This window comes from Lipophrys pholis (assembly GCF_963383615.2).
Source record: "Lipophrys pholis genome assembly, chromosome: 5".
Lineage (NCBI taxonomy): Eukaryota > Metazoa > Chordata > Actinopteri > Blenniiformes > Blenniidae > Lipophrys > Lipophrys pholis.
Window position 1 is genome coordinate 30,098,586 of NC_137628.1, and position 12,899 is coordinate 30,111,484.

General features: G+C 44.3%; 1 protein-coding gene across 2 annotated transcripts in view; it reads left to right on the forward strand.

Moving 5' to 3' along the window:
- mxi1 (max interactor 1, dimerization protein) overlaps positions 1–12,899 on the forward strand; it is a 31,439-nt gene that overhangs the window by 11,591 nt on the left and 6,949 nt on the right. The gene's annotated exons all lie outside the window — the stretch shown is intronic.

The window sequence follows — 12,899 nt, forward strand, 5'->3', positions numbered from 1 at the left end:
TAATAAAGCTGAATGTGTATACGGGCTCAGTCAGAAGGTTTCAGCTATTAAAGTCACTGCCGTCTGATTCAAAGGTTGTTTTAATTGTCTGCGGTGGACACAGAAGCATTGTCAGTTGTTTAGTGGGTGCTCAAATTAACTTGACGACTGTATGCTCTTGCTGTGCTTCCATATCCAGTAAATGGTTCTAATCCTCCTACACATTGTGCTCAACTTGTGCCATTAGGGACACGGTGTCAGCGCTGTTGATAAGCCCACTTTGGTGCAGATGGATGAGGCTCCAGTTACATGCTGTTCCAGCAGGAAACGCTCCTTCTTTCCTTTCATCAGCAGCTTGTTACGTTCGCTAAACCAACTTAACCTTAAAGAGAGAAGAAGAAAGAAGCAGGGAAAATGAGATGCCTGTTGAAGACACAGGACAGACTCAATTAGGCTAAATGTGAATATGGCTTCTATTTTTAGTGTTACAGCTGGGGAAAAATGGGGAAACGCCACGGGCTCCTGACCAATCAGAGGTTAACTTCTCTCCAATGACAGTGGTGCGATGAAGAAGCAGAAAGAGAAGTCTCCACCCCTTACTCCCACAATGACTACGTCACGTGCTTCCTCATCATCCGAGTGTCATTATTTGCAGTTTTGTATGATGAGAACTTAAGTCTAATACCCAGAGGGTCTTCATGCAACTTAACTGGGTTAAGTGACTTACCGAGATCAGTTTCTCAGTTTAACTGGGGTGAGTGAGGAAAGTGAAGAGGCTGATGATGAGCAGTTGGTCCAGACTTGTTTACCGCCCTGTATGGGCCGTGTTAAAACGCCTCAACATCTGTACTAGGGTTGTGGTCAGATAGGACGGCTCCCTCCCCGCCCCCACTCTACACCCAGAGCAAACATCTGGCTGGATCTCCCTGGCACATTTTTGGAGTGGGGCCATGCTAGACTTTTAATCTGAAGCCTGTGCACTCACCCCTCCGGTGAGTGCCGATGGGTCAGATTGGAAAGTATCGGACTGATGACGTGGAGGTCAGAAATGCTGACCACACTGTCGGTGTCCTCTATCAAAAACAAAATGAAGTTGTCCCCAAAAGAGGTGACCACACGAAAAGAGATTTGTGTGGCGTTGTGATCCAGCCAGCTGATATTGTATTTATAGCCATGAGGGGGATCGGCTTAAGAAAAACTCACTGATAACATTGCTTGTTTCTGCAGTGTGATTCCTGCACGGCGTACAACCAACGGCATCTCCCTCTCCTCTACCTCTCCTTCTCCCCGTCCCACTAACTTTCTGCCTCCCACTACGCCTTGCTCGTCTCTTCCCCTGTTCCTGTGGTTGTCCTTCCCCCTTCACGCCATCGCTGTGTCTCTCTCTCGCTCTCTCTCTCTCTCGCTCTCTCTCCTCCAACCTTTGTCAGTGGAGCAGATTAAAAGGCAGTGTGCACGTGTGAACTAATCCGTGTGTTAGTGATGGGCTTCAGCCCTGCAGTCTCTTGGCCGAGCCCCCCCCCCCCCCCCCCCCCCCCCCACACACACACACTTCAACTAACTCTGTGTGTGTGTGTGTGTGTGTGTGTGTGTGTGTGTGTGTGTGTGTGTGTGTGTGTGTGTGTGTGTGTGTGTGTGTGTGCGCGCGCACTGTCCTCTCATCCTCTTTCTCTCAAAGTCGCTTGTTTCAAATCATGTATTTCTCCTCAGTTTCCACTTTATCCAAATCTAACCGCCATCTCTCTTTTGCACTGTTGCCATGTGTCACTGATTGTGGGAGCTTTAGTGGTTTTCCTGTGACAACAGAATTAGTCTGCCTAGTAATCAACCGTGTTTCACTTTATTTACCATTTGTGGCCTGAGGATTGGCAAGTTGAGCACATTGATTTTTTATTTTTTTTTCAACACACATTTGCATTTCATTGCCCTCAGGTTTCCACTATAGTTTCAGCACTAAATCCATATGCATTTCACATTTTTACTGCAAACTCGACTCACTGCCAGTTGCAAAGACTTTCTCTCTTCTGCATGCTGAATCTCTTTTTAGGATTGAGGTCACAACTGCCTGAATACTCTGAAGTCTCATTCCCACCCACCCACATGCAGATATGCATTTTCATCCCCTCCACATTTCCTTCTTTTTTTTTTTTTTTTTTTTGCTCCCATCCATCCAAGACTTGTTACTAATTATTTAGATGATAAAAATGATGCTGTATGTGGAAGACAGATGAGGATTTCACTCATTCCTCAGCCTCTTATCAAACGTGACAGTTTGGACAGAGCAGTAAAACCCTCAGCAGATGATCAAACTGGCTCTTTCTCTGAAGTACAGAAATCAAACTGCTGCTGCTGCTTATGCATTTTTCTGTCATATCATTGAGGTTGTGGTTATTGTTTTTTTTTTGTGTCTTATAGATTGTAAATTTTGAATTCATTGCCAAGGAAAACATATTCTTTGAGTCTTTTGCCAGCCAGGAAAACCTCTCCCCTGTCACTGTTGAAGTGGTCCGAGCACATATGAATAGTTTAGTTAGTACTCTTCTTTGCAGGTCCATGTATTGGCCACGGCGTTTGCTCTTTCACGGTGTAGGGATAAATTCCTACTCATGCCAGCCATGCATAAAATGTACAAACTCGCGTTCAGCTCAGACCGTGCGTGTATTCCATGAGTTTTTTAGTAGTTGGCACGGTTTGTAAAAACATGTCGCATTGATGCTCAAATCTGCGATGGCAACCTGAAGCGATCCGAGTAGATTTTTAGTCATTTGCCATCATGAAACCCAGTGGAATTCCTGATAGATCGGCTTTTGCTTGTGCCCATAGCGAGTTTCTGGGCAGATTACACAGACGGAGCGCTTCCCTTCCTCCCCCACTCTGTATATCTCTCACCCTCTCTATCTCGCTGTGACTCCCTCTACATCCATCCCATCTGTCCTTGTTTCATGGAGGCGATGAGGGAAGTATCAGTCTATGAGGGGAAAATATGAGAGCTTACAGTTTCTGTAGGGTAGCGATTTCTCTAATCCCATCTATATGTGTAGAAATGTAGTCGATGAGCTGGGAATGAAGAAAGTACCACTTCTACCCCGAAGGTCTGGTAATAAATTGTTTATATGTCTTTAGTTGCCATTCCTGACACACTTGATCATAATATTGTCCCCTGGCTTTCAACAGGACAAAGCCTGGCAGGTATTACCACTTTAACTCTAATTACACATCACATGCTAGCGTTGAGTTCCTCTCAAACCTTGTTTCCAATCATAAATCATCAACACAAAGTTATGAACAAGAAGGAAATCCCTCATCTTAAACAGACAACCTGGGCTCCGTCTGTCTGCCATTTGATTTACTCGTCATTTATTGTGCCGATACTAAAGCCATAATTGTCTGAAGCACACGACAGTCCTTCAGCCTTGCAGCCAGGCTGGTGCCTCTGTGGTGACTGTTCCAGCAGTTAACATAGTGAGCAGTAGTTTCCCCCAATGAATGAAAATCTATTTAGTCAGGTGCCATTTTCTGTACGAGTAAACATGTGACCTAGGCTACAGCCTGCCAGCAGTCATGTGAGAGAGAGAGAGAGAGAGAGAGAGGGAGAGAGAGAGAGAGGGAGAGAGGGAGAGAGGGAGTGTGACCCCACCTCAACAATTAGTGAAATAAAAACACCCACAAGAGGCATCTTTAGGAGGAAAACAATGCTTTGTGTCAATCCAGCAAACCAGTGAACAGAGGTGGTCAAAGAAACACAGAGAACTGTTGTGTTCCGCGTAGTGTAGAACGTTACTGTCCCCGTGGGGAAGTTAGCATTCACAGTACATATTTAACAGATAAGAGGCAGAAACGTAGACATTACTCTATAAAAATAACAACAGTGCAATGGTCAGCAAAGCCTTCTGATTCTGGCAGCTTTGGTTGGAGTAACTAAGGGTGCGTTCACATTCCCCAGTTCGATCCGGACCAGAGTCTCTTCTGCCAATAACCGTTTCGTGTTTGGGCTTCTCGAACGTTCCTCTAAACTCTGAGCCGGATCTAGCAAGCGATCTCTGGTCACCTTGAAAACCTCGATCTCGGCTCTCATGCAAACCGTCTTTCCAGACGGCGGGAATGAGAGGACGTGACGTAGAGTGCAGTGCATTCTGGGTAGTAAACAAACAAAGCTGACTGTGCGTATCAGAAGAAGCAGACACAGAAAGGAAAAGTTGGAAAATATTTTGCGGGCCGACGTGGAGTAGTGAGGAAGAAGTAGTGAGGAAGACTCTCATTGATATCTGGTCTGAAGACTTTATATCGCAGTTGTTTGTGGCTACCTATTAGCCATGAGCTAACTAGCCTCGCCACCACAGGCTAAAATGGCGGGACTGCCTCTTTCGGTTCGGACCAAACAATGAGCCGTGTTTCTTCTTTACTTCCTCTCTGGTCAGTGTAGGTTTTGGGTGACAGCGCCCCCAAACCAGCAGCTGGTGTAATTGCATGACGTTTTCCAGGCGGTTTGATCCGGTTTATAAAGTGCTGCTTGAATGACACCCAAATGTTTTCATTGATTGATTGACTGATCTCCTGAGACTGTGCTCTTTTCGCCTTAATGGTTTAAATGTATTCAGTTCCTGTATTCATGGTAGAGCATCATGAGGAACAAATGTACGTGTTTCCATGTGGTTTGAGTCCTACCCTTCTCTTCTCCATGTATATTACATGTCACCATCTGCAGAGGGTGGCCCAGTGTGCCACATGTTTGCATGCCGTTTCTCCGTGTGTGATCTTAGAAACGGTGCCTTACATGTAATCAGCATGGACCGCCGCTATTTTCACTCCTGAGGTAATGGATTTGGGCTGTTTTGGAAAATAATGCTCAAGCACAGAGGAAATAAATCATCCACGCCCACAATTTCTGTCTGAATTAATTGCCCTCCTCCTCCTTATTGTTGTATCATTTTCTGCTGATTTTGTAGTCGATGTTATGGCTTAGTGTGTACCGTATGAGGTTTTGTATAATAAGATACTGTAATTAGTCAAATAATCTTCAGTGTCGCTGCTTATCATGATTTCTGGCTGCTTCAAATGAGCATTGACACTGTTCACAGAGTAAGTCAACATCAGAACCCTCTCATAAAAGTTTTTAGCCAGAGGGCCTTTGTAATGGCGTATTAATTTCCTTTCTTATGTCAGTTTAAAAGATTTACCACTGAGACAGTCATTGATGATGTGTAATTAGTGTAATAACTGGGTGAAGGGTCACATTTCCTTCCTTACATGTATTAGAAGTAGGTCAGTGTGTGTGTGTGTGTGCGTGTGCGTGTGTGTGTGCGTGTGCGTGTGTGTGTGCGTGTGCGTGTGTGTGTGTGTGTGCGTGTGCGTGTGTGTGTTAAATGGCGGAGAGAGAGTGGGTGTGTTGCCAGAAGAGGAGTATATCGACTGGTATCTGGGCTGGAAATCCAACCCTCCACTTTAGAAGCACGTCCAGTAATTATGTCAGACATCTTGAATGGCCTGAGAAGTAATCTATTATTTATGTATTCACAAGTTTGGAATCTAGGGCAGCTATATTTTTTTTCTCAGTTGCTCACGCTCCAACTATCTGTGTTGGTTCCAGAGGACTTTGAATGAAAAATAAAAGGCTTTTCTCTGTGCCGTTTGCTGATACTTTAGTTTTCCGTGTCTGTTTCACCATTTTATTGGCAATTCATTTTATTCACACACATGAAATGCATTTAATTTATTTTTCAGATGATCTTTTCTTTTCTACAGCAGGAAGCCTGCAGTCCTTTATTTCCCTGTATAACCTTTTCACTTTTAAAGTTGATGCCTACATTCATGAGAACCCACATCAACCTGTGTCTAAACACAGGAAGTTAAAAACGTGCAAGACCTTTTCAGCTTTGATAGTCAATGTTTTTCATCATTTCTTTGCCTTTTTGTATTTTATTCGCTCTTTGTCAAGCAGATTAATACTCTACCCATATATCGATGGTGCACAATGAATCAGCCTTCCGTGAAGAAACTCACTACATCTATGTAGAATCTCAGTTCAGTGTGAATGAACAAAGGTTAACAGGCAGTAAATTTATCCGCAGTTCAGTAATAGAATATGTAGCCATTAATGCCTTCTGAAGGATGAATTGCATAAAAATTGCATGATAATCACATTTTACAGTCATTTAAAAATGAATAAATGTCAGGTACTCTATCAAGGAGAAAGGACTAAAGAGTGTAGTTGAGGTCGAGTAATATAGGGATTAAAACGTCAGAAAATGGCCAGATTATTGGAAGTTTTTTAAAGTTATTAGTATCCTTTGGCATTGTTGTTTACTACAAGATTGAAAATCTCCTTGATTTTTTCATGTCTTTGTCCCCCAAGAGCTTTTGGGAAAGAACTATGACCCAACATAAAACCCGGAACAAGATTTCTTCTGTATCTTTATGTCTGGAAATGTGAAGTACGGCTTCATCAAAAGATTCCCTTGCTTGTCGAGAAGTTCCCATAGTAAAGAGGGGAAAAAAGGCAGTTTATGTGTTGGTATTTTAACAAGACTGAGGATCCGTTGAAATGAGCACACAAAAGCTGCCTGTGTTCATGTCTGTACACAGCTGGGCTTTACTTTCAGGTTCTTCTTCACAATGCCCTCACACTCTTCTTGTGAATTATTCCTCCAGAGGCGCTGGAATATTTTAAAAACACCACGTCTCTGATTGTTTCTAATTGCTGAGAATTACAGCTCGTTGCTGCCATTATACACCAGTTTCACATCACGGCAGTTCAACATTTATAAGTCTGTGTGATTGTTGATGCTCATTTTAAATCTATAAACGGCAAAATACCTAAGAGTACACGTGTATACTGCAATATATGGCTCTTTATGAGGACTGTGCACGTGTATGGCTCGACACAGGAACAAGGGAGGTCAGTGCTTATATGGGATGTGCGTAGGTATGAACTGTGTGGTGGGATGCTCCTCCACTCCAACGACGAGAGCTTCAAAGTGGTTGTCTGAACCAGAAGGCAATTTGACGTATTTGTACAGTCGCTTCAAACACACAGCGAGCAGGTCAGAAAGGACAGCAGCTATATTTTACTGATCCACAAGTAGACTTGACTCTTATTGGTTAAATGTGATTTAATCTTTTTGGTCTGACAAATGAGGCAGAGCATTGTGTCTGAAGCAAGTTCAAGCACTATTGTGGGATTTGGGAGAAAGAGTCGGGGCGAACACGTGATTCATGGAGGGAGTTGGGTTTGGAGACGGCGTGGTGCAGTGACCCAGGGCTGGCTGGCTGCTTGCTCACATGTCAAAGCCAAAAGGCAGAGCTGCCTGCCTGCGTACCCATCTGGGGCCCATCAGAACTATGGGCAGTGGGAGCACACACACACACACACACACACACACACACACCCACACACACCCAAGCGTGACAGACACACACATGCAAACATGGAGTAGTGGAGTGAGGAGGACGGGAGCTCCTGTTGTCTCGGGAGAAAAGAGAAGGTTGACAGCGTCACTGTTGAGTCTGTAAGTCTTGTCTTTGGTTCACAGCTGAGAAATACATGCAAGCGTGTGTTCTGTGTTCGTGGAAAATTCAGTTAATCATCTAAATTGTCTCCATTTCTTTGATGCACACACGATGCCTTTGTACTTCACTCGTAACTAACTTTCTTCACAACTTAAGTCGGCTCAAAACACTTTCCACTGCCAGTGAAATCCTCCCATTCCCACACAGTCGTATCAACCATCGACCCTCCAGTTGAAAGGATGAAGTCAGTAAGTCTCAAAAGACTATCGTCTCTTCCTTCTCATTAAAAAAATGGGAGAAAACATTGGATACATCCAAATACAAGGTAGAATTCTGGGTGTAAGTAAAGTTCCAGATCCTCATATTGAAGGTAAAGAGCTGTATCAGAGGAGAAGTTATGCTAAACAGGATCACTTCATGTTAATCCACCGTGCGAAGGCTAAAAGAAAAAACTGCTTTCATTGTCGGAAAAACATGACATGTGAAAAATGCTAAAGTACAAAATTAATCATAGACATAAAGTTCATCACAATGTTAGTGAACTCAATTGTGTAAAGTATGAATGAGATCGACGAACAGATTCATGTTTAAATGTAAGTTTAAACTCATGATTAAAATATAGTTTCTCAGGAGAGGCCTGGAAACAAGCTGACTATGTGAATATTTTGAGATCTTAAATCTGTTGTGCAGCTCTTTATAAACTCTGATTTCCAGGTAACTCCCATGACCGGGAGGCAGATCAGCGCAGGCTGGAGCTTTCCGTGTAGTTTACTTTGGACAGCCTGGTACATTGCGAATCCACTCGTATGCACGGAAGTTGAATGTCTCACTGCCAAAGACAATGTGGGATTTTAAAGCCAGCTGTGGGACAAAGGATGCCCACTGAGCTGCCCCCCCCCCCCCCCCCCCCAAAAAAAACAAAACAAATCCTAAACAAAGTGAAAGACTACGAGTTTATCATTATCCAGAAGGGTCCGTCTGCTGAATACAAGACGGTGCCAGGATGTTTTTCCTGGGTTGCCTGATGAAACTGAGGGATTTGATATCCCTGCTGTGCGTGACAGTTCAGAGCGAAGGACCTGGTAGCGACCGGCCACGTGTTACGTAATCCTCCACAGATGGAGAGTTCCTCATTCAGCTCACCGTGCCATTCATTAGACCTGGAAGTACAAAGTTCAGATTAGCAGTCTTCCCAGTTCTTAGTCTGCATTTAGGGATATGTTACCCTTTTTATACTGTCTGACATGGCAGCCATGTAGAGGATCGTGGTGTTCAGTTGTAGTTGTAGTGTTTTTCATTTGTTGAGTGGGGTGAGTTTTGTTGCTGTTGCACTGAATACATGAATCTCCGAGCTTTATGATACAATGGAACAAAAATGAAATCATTTCTATCTCATGTTCTTTGGCTCTGCTGTTCCCTAAAGACACAAAGAAGTCATCTTTGCATTCAGAAAGCTTCCCCAACCTTTTACCATTTGCCATCACTAACATTTGTACACTTGCATGGTGTGAAGGTGTGTTGGCTCTGCCAGCGATGGGTCCTCTCAGGAGAACAGATTGACTCCCTCAGGAGTTTCTACATGAGCTGCATGAAGAACTACCTGAAACTGTCTGTGATCCTGTAACGTCACATCCAGCACCTGAGCAGCCAGGCACCTGAAGCTGCGAGGCCGCTCAGTAAATCCAGAGTGTTCTGTGTAACCTGGACCAGTCTTCTTCTCAGAAGTCCAGAAACAGAAGCCTCTGTTGTCGGTTCCATGCCTCCAGAGGGATCCTGCCTGCAGCGTGCAGGTATTTATGGTCACAAGCAGCCACTCATATTATAAGCTGCAAAAGGCTTAAGCTCTATGGGTCTGCATGATAAACACACCTTTTCTGGGATTAGGGTCCTGTCTTCGGGGGGAATCACCAGCAGCCACGAGCTTGTGACCTTTAGCCCCTTAGTGAGACGGTTATTCCTCGTTTAGACTGACAGGATGATGCTGGGTCTGTCTGTGGGGCCAAACGGTTTCAGATGACCTTCACTCATGACCCTCCTCTTGACCTGGCCGGGGCCCTTCACAGATTGGGATTTAATCTGTGACAGCAACATTTAAAGGCCATTTAATGCAGAGTGAGGGACGCTGAGTGTGTGGTCTGATGTTAGAGATACTGTAGTGCTCCTGGTGCATACATGATAACTCCCTTTGCTAATATTTTTATTTCCCTCTAGCTCTGTGGATGTTTTCAATATATTTCTATGTAAGGATTATTTCTTGAAGAGAAGACGAAGAGGACTAAAAGACTTTAAAAGACTAAAATAATCCTACTCTCAAGTGTTATTAAACTATAGTAACACGGCTGTGCAGAAATACGAAGCATATAAAAAGCAATATACAATATTTCCATGCTTTCGAATTAGATGGAAAGTGGAAAACTGACAAATCATAGGGTCGCTCACCACTTCTAACTTACAAACGACTGTAAATATGATTAATTTGGCTGTGACCTCCTCGATGCCTCCACGGCCTGGCCAGCGTTTACCATGGCGCTCTAACAATCATTACGAATCCCAAGTGTCTAATTCACCATGGCCTGTATTTTCTGATCAGGTTGGCTGGCCTACATTCAGACGACTGTTTGTTTTTCATAAGGCAATTATTAAATTGCTTCCTCCTTATTTAAATAATTTTGTTCATGTGAAAAATGTTGGAGGCTGCATTCGTCGCTTCTTGACCCAGTTACAAGGCTGACTGTGGCTCTCTGTCCCCGGAGTGCGCTTTGAAAAGGGGGGAAAGGGTTTGAGAAACGCTGCTTCTGCAGCTTGGAACCTGCTACAGAAATAACTGGGTCTGATTGAGCTGCTCTCTTTAAATTGTTTGAAAAGAGCTTGAAGGCATTGTAGATGTTTTGATTTTGTCTGAAGTTATTTTTACCCCTCCGGACATGTTGACACGTGTTGTGTTGTATGTTTGTGTGTAACTTTTGCTGGAATGTATCGCTGCGGATCTCGACCAGGACTCTGGTATTCACATCCCGTACAACACTGAGTGCAACGTCTCTCCAATAATGTGATATCGGTTATAGAATGTATGATAAATATCACGGTTAGCTCATATCCTGTTAGCCTGTTAGCACAGTCGGGGCGTTTTTTAAACGGGCCGATCGGGGTTGGAGCGATGCAAGAGGCTGTCACAAGCTGCTGAAGTAGCTTTGAAAATGCTCAATATGGAGTGTGCTCAGAGAGGCGACAGACTCCGAACCATCATCTTCATCATCCGGGTGTGGACTGGTGTTTGTGGCTCTGCACTGGTTCAACAAAAAAGTGCTGGTTCAGCAGCAGTGACGCCTCACGCCACAATCTCTAATGGTAGTCTACGGGCTCCAAACCATAATGGGACGTTTGGGTCGCAGCCCGGGACAGGAATGTGGTGATACTCGGCGGTGCCTGTGCGGTCAGTGCACCCGGCTCGGCCTGGACAATTTGTCATGTCAGTGGGTCAGGGCGGAGGGAGGGTGCGAGGAGAACGAGGAGGGGTTGTAAGTGGAGGTTATCTGGGGTTGTCTGCCCTGATGGCTGTTGTAATCTTGATGGCTCTGAAGGTGTCTGTCTGTCTGGACTCAACGTAACCAGCTCCAGACAGACAAAGACAGACCGGCCCATATATGACCAGTGTGTCCTGCTCTGCCTCTCACAGCCTTTATCAAGCAAGTGTTTCTGTCCCTCCTCGTTTTCTTAGACTCAATTACAAAGTACACAAAACACTTCATTACCGGACTTAAGTAGAGTTCTCAAGATGTCTGCACTGACTTTGTTTTTGGTCTCACTATTAACCCCTAAATATCTGCACTTCATTACCCCCTACATTATCAAACTAGTTTTCAGACTTTTCCAAAGCAGGACTGATTCCAGTTGAATAAGCAGCACAATGAGGGGTAAAGATTTTCACTGTGAGTCTCCTTCCATGGCAGGTCATGCACAACACACACATGAAATACACAAAACACAGAAAATGTTTCCATTCAAAGTGAAGTGTGTGAATTCAAAGCAGCCCCACACTTTCCCTTTAACATGTGAAGGTATTACCCTTATTTAAAAGAAATGATTGAAGTTATCAGCAAACAAACAATTAAGATGCTCCTCAAAGGGTTTTTCTTTACTTTTACATTCCAAATCCCATCAATTTGCTGTTTCACTTGAATAAAGAAAATAGATTCCTATTCATATGTTCACATACTCAAGTAATAAGTACTTTAACCAGGTTGCTCAAAATTTAAATAACCGATGAGAGAGTGAGGCACTAATGCATGAGAGATAAAACTTTAAACTAAACATCAGACTACATGAACACTGCTAAATGATATTTGTGTCAGCCTTTAAGCTGCAGCTGCACAATCAATAATTTATCAGCATATCAGCTCTGTTGGAATGTTACATGTGCATAGCCGTCTTCATTTGGAAATGGTTGCCTAGCAAACATAACAAATTTGCAGTGAGGTACACTTATTGTGTCGTTTAAACAAAATCACACAACAATCCTGACGCCAGAACAGAAGAGAATCGGTATCGTTGCGAAATCTCCAGACTGGCTTTCCTCTGTGCAGCGTGTCCTCGCAGGTGGAGCTGCAGGTATCGTCTCATACGACTGCATACGTGAATAAGTGGCGGCTGGTATCTGTGACGTGCAGATGAAGGGTTCAGATGAGACACAAAGATAGACAGAAAAAGAGCAGAGGTGGTGTAAGCGAGCTGTTTTGAATAGAACTGATTACAGACCTGAACCAGACTGATAGTCATCACGCAAACTCTCAGATTAAAAAGGTGTGTGTGTGTGTGTGTGTGTGTGTGTGTGTGTGTGTGTGTGTGTGTGTGTGTGTGTGTGTGTGTGTGTGTGTGTGTGTGTGTGTGTGTGTGTGTGTGTGTGTGTGTGTGTGTGTGTGTGTGTGTGTGTGTGTGTGTGTTCTGACTCCCAAACTCTTACTGGTCCAGACTGAATCGGGGCACCACCTTCTGCACTCCCCAGACATGCTGCACTTGTTCACATGGTTTTAAGCAGACACACTCAGGCATGCAGTGCCGGTGTAATGGCACTAATGGCCTGCTCCCCCGTTATCTTATCAGCACCATCCATGCATAGCTTAACCCCTCACACACACATACGTGCACACAGACAGATAGACTCTTGCCTCCACTCGCATGCATCCACCAATCTGAAAGCAGCAGAGCATGTCGGAGAGCTGTCGAGTCCAGCAGAGGAACTCGCTGCAGTGAATTCCTGCTCTCGTCCCCTGGGTTCGCCTCCATGGAGCTCCCCCAGAGATAGCTCCCAAGTGTGGGTCACTTCACTGAGTCCACTGACTCTTAATGTCTCTCCACCCTTCCCCTCAGGCGAGCTGAAAGGCCAGCCTTTACTAATGGAGCACTGATTGTGTTAT